Genomic DNA, 6883 nt, shown 5'->3' with positions numbered 1-6883 from the left:
TGCAGAGATCAGCAGCAGATGTCCTGTGATATAGATGTGTCTGGTTTTGATGGATGCGAGAGTCTCAGATGCTACTGATATTGCTGCAGTTTGCTCACAACCATTTCTGGAGGAAATGTTACGTTTTGGTTAAGGGCTAGTGAAAAGCAAGATTTTCCCTGTTCCCTCTCCTGGAGAGCTCCTCCCTCTCCACTTTGCTCACCCACCTTGCTGAAATGCCCGTCAAAGCTTTGCTCATACCGGAAGTCCCTCCCCTGCCTCCCCTAAAGCAGAACCCTCTTTGTTCAGTTTATCTCTTTATCTTACTAACTTATTTGGCTTCAAATATTAACCCAAAACAACTTAGAGTGGAGAAGGGTTTGTTTAGCTTACAGGTTACAATCCATCACTGAGGGAGATCTGGGCAGGAACTCAAGGCAGGAAGCAAAGCAGACAGTAGAGGACTGTGTAGTTCATGGGCTTGCTTCCCCTGGCTTGCTCAGCTACCTTTCTGAGATAGCCCAGGCCCACCTGCCCAAGGATGATACCACACAGTGAGATTGGCTCTCCCACACCAATCATTAAACAAGACCACGGGCTCCGCAGATGGAGACAATTCCTCCTGAGTTGAGATTGCTTTTTCCTAAGTATGCATCGACAAAAACTGACACTAAACTGTACTTTCAATTCATGTCGTCTACTTATTTATCCATCTTCTGGTTCCCTAAAGGGTGCCCTCTTCTCCAAGCTGCCCAATCAGCCTCTACAATTATCCCTGGGGCCAGAAGCAGTTAGTGGACATATCTAAGGTGGACAGATGACAGCAAAAGTCTGAACCCAAGCCAGGCTTTAGGGTAATTTCACTCAACTTATTCCCACAGGTTTTCTTTTCTCTTTTCTCATTTCTCATTTCTCTTTTCTCTTCTCTCTCTCTCTCTCTCTCTCTCTCTCTCTCTCTCTCTCTCTCTCTCTCTCTCTCTTTCTAGACAGGGTTTCTCTGTATAGCCCTAGCTGTCCTAGAACTCAGTCTGTACCAGGCTGGCCTTGAACGCAGAAATCTGCCTGCCCCTGTCTCCCAAGTGTTGGTTTCTTTTCTTGCCCCACCCCTCCAAATAGGATTTCTAATGGGAAAACGTTACACACATAAACATGTGCCCGAATGCCAAACCGAGGATTAAATATGAGAGTCCCTGAACCTTTATTACAACGAGCAGTTGCTTTTTTTGATTACTCCACATTAAAGCATAACAAATTACTTGCAAAAATAGTCTCTTGTCTCCTCCTTTGAAATCCCACCCCCTTAAGTATCCCAGGCTCACGGCAAACTTAGGATCCTTCTGCCTCCGAATCCCAGCTATGATGCTTGCTGCTCTTTTCTGTGTAGACTTACTATTTTAAATGTGACCACCCTGAGAAAAGGGACTGTCCATGCATTACTGTACTTCACCCACAAGCGAGTCATGGAGACTAACACAATGGTTTATCACATGCAGACAGAAATTAATCCTTTACTGCTAGGTATGGTTTACTGTGGAGAAGCTGTTTTGGAGGGGTTTTGTGGGTTTCATGGTGATGCCACATTAATTATTGAAAACAGGGGTCTTGCAGTTAGAAATGTAAAGCTGGCTTAGAGGGGAATGGACAGATGGCTTTCATACATATCCACGTGATGCCAGAGCATAGATATTGGTGAGATTTCCCAGCTGGGAAGATGTTGAATTAGAGAAGGCGTCAAAGGTATATCCCCAAGAAGCCCATACAAGAGAAAGCCAGGGCGGATTGTTCAAATATCTACTTGAGTATAAATTGGCTTGTTAGTTGCTTACAGTATTTTAATCCACAACTGCATCATGAAGAGGAGAAAGAACAAATATATATGATATGTACTATCAATAAAAAAAAAACTCACAAAATTAATGGCAGAAAAATGCTAATCATTTTTACTCACAAATTATCTTGCAAAAACAAACTTGTAAATGAAAGAGTTTCATAAGGAAAGTCAGAGAGCAAATACCAAGGCAAACTTCAAGGGAGTTCAGGTATAACTTAGAGAGCTAAAACAGAAAGCTGGAGAGAGAGAGAGAGAGAGAAAGAGAGATAGAGAGGGAGAGAGAGAGAGAAAGAGAGAGAGAGATAGAGGGAAAGAGAGAGGGGGAGAAAGAGAGAGAACATATATATCCAATCCACTGTATTTTGAACAGAAAAACGAAAATAAGGTAAAACAAAATGATGCAAGTAAAACACAAACTGGACTCTATATTTTATGAACATGTAGTGATACACAGGGCAAGCACGCTTCTTTAGCCTCGTCCATGCAAGCGCATTCACTGCTTCTTGAGGGTAAATAAGTGGAACATGGATGGTAGATGGTATTCCTAAACGCCAGCAAGCACAGACCCAGGGATCATGCGCTTAGTCTTGACATGAACCGTTGGGGAAACATTTCCACACTTGTCTTGTAGCAAAGTGCTTGAATTGAATTCTGTTCGTGTTGATGGGGTCTGGTGGTCAGCGCCCACCACCTTCCCCACACTCATGGAAGCAGCCTCTGAGCTAGGCTCTGCTCATTCAGGTGTCCTGAGCAGTGAAGTCTACAGACCATGGGTTGAAAGATGTCATCACAAGGGTCTGATGCACAGAGCATTCATTCTTTCCTAATGCTCACTTAGGTGACCTGACTCAGTTAACATAAATGTCTGTGTTTATGAGCTGGACCTGCTTTAAACAGAGGAAAGTCAGTCTGGAGATGGATCGGACTCCAGTGCCTTTATCTCAGCCTCAACTGACTGGCAGACACATTCTAGGCCCCACCTAAGCAATGGCTGCAGCAACCACAAGCAGAGCTGGGGGAAGAGAAGGGTGGATGGCTTCCCACTCATCTTCAGTGGTAGAGGCAGGCTTTCTAGGCAGCAGAGAAGCGTAAGCCTCAGGACCATTAAATGTCACCAAGCTACTGACTGGAAAATGGTTATTATGTAAACACCTCTGAATCTCACCCAGAATCTCACAGCTTACATACAAAAGTCCGTATGACAGGAGCAGTACTGTGCTGGCACATCTACAAGAGCCCAGCTTTTTTTTTCAAAGATTTATTTATTATTATATGTAAGAACACTGTAGCTGTCTTCAGACACCCCAGGAGAGGGCATCAGATCTCATTACGGATGGTTGTGAGCCACCATGTGGTTGCTGGGATTTGAACTCCGGTCCCTTGGAAGAGCAATCAGTGCTGAGCCATCTCTCCAGTGCCAAGAACCCAACTTTTAATACTATTGATACTATGAAAGAAACAATTTCCATCAGCCATGCTAGAGGAAAACCAGAATTATTTATGACTAGTATAGAAACTGATATACAAGAACTGGAACAACATAAGGAGCAGTTAGCAGATGTACACCTTCTTCCCCCATGAGGAGAAAGGCCTGAGAGAGGAGTTCCAGCCAGGGATGCAATGCAAATTTTATTTTTCTGAGTGTTTATTGTGTCTTTTTCTTATTAATGATTGACTTCACACACTATAAAATGTGGTGTAATTTCTTGTTTTAAACAAATATCCATTTTTGTGCCTGACTTTGTATTTGGCATTTTGTGATTTGCTTGTTTGTTTGTTTGTTTGTTTTGAGACAGGTCTTTTTATGTAGTCCTGGCTATCCTGGAACTATAACAGACCAGGCCAGCTTTAAACTCAAAGGGATTCTCCTGCCTCTGCCTCCTGAGTGCTGGCATCTTCATGCCTAAACTGTTTATTTAATTTTGAAACAGAGACTCACTGTGTAGTTCACGCTGACCCAAAATTCACTGTGTAACCCAGCCTGGCCTCAAACTTGGGATCCTCCTACCTTTTCTATGCAAGTGTTGGAGTGTTGGGATTAGAGGAATATGCTTCCACATATGGCTGTTTTCTTCTTTCCTTCCTTTCTCCCTCCCTCCTTTCCTCCCTCTCTCCCTTCCCTTCCCTTCCATTCCCTCCTCTTTCCTTCCCGTCTCCTCTTCCTCTTCTGTTGGAGTCTCTCAGCTGCAAGACATCGGAGCTTGCCACTGCAGACTCAACTCATGCCTTCTGTGCCTGAACCAAAGACTCACTACTATGAGTTCTACCTTTGAGGATTCTAGAGGAAGCTACACCTACAGGCTGGCATGTATACAGCCTGAGGACATCTGTTGTTGACCTCCTCCCCCACTGTAGACTGTGTCTCTAGTCACTCCCCTGAGCTGAGACCTGTGGGATGTCTTGAGTCTCCACCTTCAGCCCAGCAGCCAGCTACCCTTGAACTTCTCCCTTGACTTTGTTCAGACTCTTCCTGACTCCTCCCGAATTCCTATGTTATTCAAATGTCGTTGTAACCTAGAGATTCAGTTATGTTCTCTTGTATATACATGTTGAACCCCCAAAGTAAAAGAGAGCCTTGATTGGAAACCCTCAACTTGGCTCCGGTGTCCTTTTCTTCTCGAACTCTGTGTTTCAGGTCTCTTATCTCCCTTCGGTCGAGGCAGAACCCGGTTCATGAAACTGCGGGACAGTTTCATAATGGCGTCCAACGTGGGGCTCGAATACAGAAAATAGAAGGAGACACCGTTAAGAAGCAGGGCCCTGCCTAAAAGAATTCAAAAAGTAAAGGTAAAAGGACGTACACCACTCTACACTGTAGATATTTTCAATGCTAGCACTAGCCTTATTTTAATATTGTAGAATTGTGTGTGCAAGAAGTGTACAGGTCTAGGCTGAGTTGACATTGACCCGGCGTTCAATTTCACCTAAGAGCTTAACAACAAGAGTTCGAATGAAATGATAACATCGGTATTTAATGTAAAAAAGTTGCTCATAACAAAATGAATCAGGGTTGAAAAGGATACATTAAAAAATCTCTCAGATGAGATAGAATCTTGATGCACATGGCTTCAAGAAGTAAGTAAGAGTGTTAAATAAGACTACATTGCAGGGAACTACAGGTCTAGAGATCCTGGCACAAAGGCAGGAAAATAGACAGTGTTTCATATGTAGAAGTATAAATCATTCTAAAATAATGATTGCCCTAGAAAAAAAGGAGCCACAAACAGGCAGCAGTCAGGTTCTGCCCAGAGGGTCTATCCTCATTACAAGAGAAGAAAACATTGGGCCAAAGATTTGTAGATTTTAAAAAAGGCTTTCAAGACAATGGCCCGGCCATGGCGGGAACTCTGTGATTTGGGTGATGTGACTAAGCTCACAGGCTGGTTGTGGTGGCACACGCCAGTAAGATTTGCTGAGGAGGCAGAGACAGGCAGATTCCTGAGTCATACAATTGGTGTGAGAGATAAATTTAAACTAAAAGACAAAACAAAAGCTGATTTAAGTTGCCCTGCTGAAAAGCTGCTTGTAAAACTGATCAAAAACTTAAGTTCTAAATTCTTTGATTGATCTAAATTTATAAGATTTGTATAGCTGTTTCATTTAGTTTTTAACTACTCTTAAAGGTATAAATATATTCTGTATTGGGTATGGTAAAACGTTGTAACTGAAAGCTAGTTTAAAGCTGGTAACTCAGGTAACATGTGGCTTATCGGTTGGCGCCATGATTTTACTTTCTAGAGACCTGGCGTGCTCTGAGAATTTGTCTCAGAATAACCCAGGCTTGCTAGCTTCGGTTCAGAGGCAGAGAGACACTTGAATGACTGTGGCGTGAATGTAGTGTTTTGATATTGATTTTAGAGAATGTAGATGGTTTAAAATTGGGTTTTGCTTTTTTAAGCAGCAAAACTGCCCTTAGAATCTTTTGGGTGTAACTCAGATGGTTTGCTCAGTGAAATATTTACATTTGAGTTAATGCAAAAGTGCAGAGAGGCTTCTGTAAAGCCTGAGAGACATTCCTTTTGTTTTACAAACCAGGCCTAGAGAAGTCTTCCTGGCCTCACCTCTCCCTTACCTCAGAGAAATAGTTTTTGAGACAAAACCAGTGTTGTCACAGTTCTATAGGTGTGGTTCAAAGTAATTTTAAACTTGGGGTTTACAGAGAGTCATTGTCATAGAGTAGAGTTATAGTGTTTTAAGAGGCTGTTTTCCCCTCTGCATTCTTGTAGTTTTAAAGACTTTATTTGTCTCTACACAGATAATTAAACTACGTGCTATATAGTCACTGTTTTTAAAGTGCTCAAATCAAACTTTTAATTTACCAGTATATATGTATATATATACATATATATGTGTGTGTGTGTGTATGTGTATATATATATACATATATATATATATCAGAGTTTACAATTGCTTAGAGTTGTTCCTTTTTAAATATTACTAATTCTCAAATTTTACAGTTGTTCATGCTTATACAACTAAAGTTAAGAAAAAGTACTATTCCTTTAAAAAACTGTCTTTTTAAATATCTTAAACTGCCTATACAAGACCCTTAAGGCAATGATACAACAAATTTGTATCCCAGACAGATTACAGACTTTTCACAAAAACAATTGGTCATATAATGTGACTCTTTGTACCATCAAAATAGTAATAGCTTAAGATGATAATTTAGTATTTTTAAAAAATATTTCTGATTTTAAAAAATAAAAATAAAATATACACATGTAACTATAGATACCTTTTCAATTTTTCTAGTTAAAATTGTCTTAACGAAAAAACAACAAAAAATGTAGTCATTGCCTACATTAATTTTCTAAGTTTGGTGTTCCTAAATAGATTGGAACAGGTTATAAAACTGGCTATTGCAGTCAGACATTTGAAATGTTTTGTTAACAATCTAATGTTATCCATATTACTGAAAGAAGTTATATTTCTCAGAGACAATATTTACTCAATGTACATTTCACACTTTGAAAATCTTAATTTTTAATATTAAAAGGGGGAAATGCACCCCACTTCAAAAGCATTTTGTTTTTTGCTTGTTTTGAAAAGCATATTTCATTTTTTGCCTCT

The sequence above is a fragment of the Mastomys coucha genome, unplaced genomic scaffold (genome assembly GCF_008632895.1).
Source record: "Mastomys coucha isolate ucsf_1 unplaced genomic scaffold, UCSF_Mcou_1 pScaffold9, whole genome shotgun sequence".
Classification (NCBI taxonomy): domain Eukaryota; kingdom Metazoa; phylum Chordata; class Mammalia; order Rodentia; family Muridae; genus Mastomys; species Mastomys coucha.
This window is presented reverse-complemented; position numbering follows the sequence as displayed.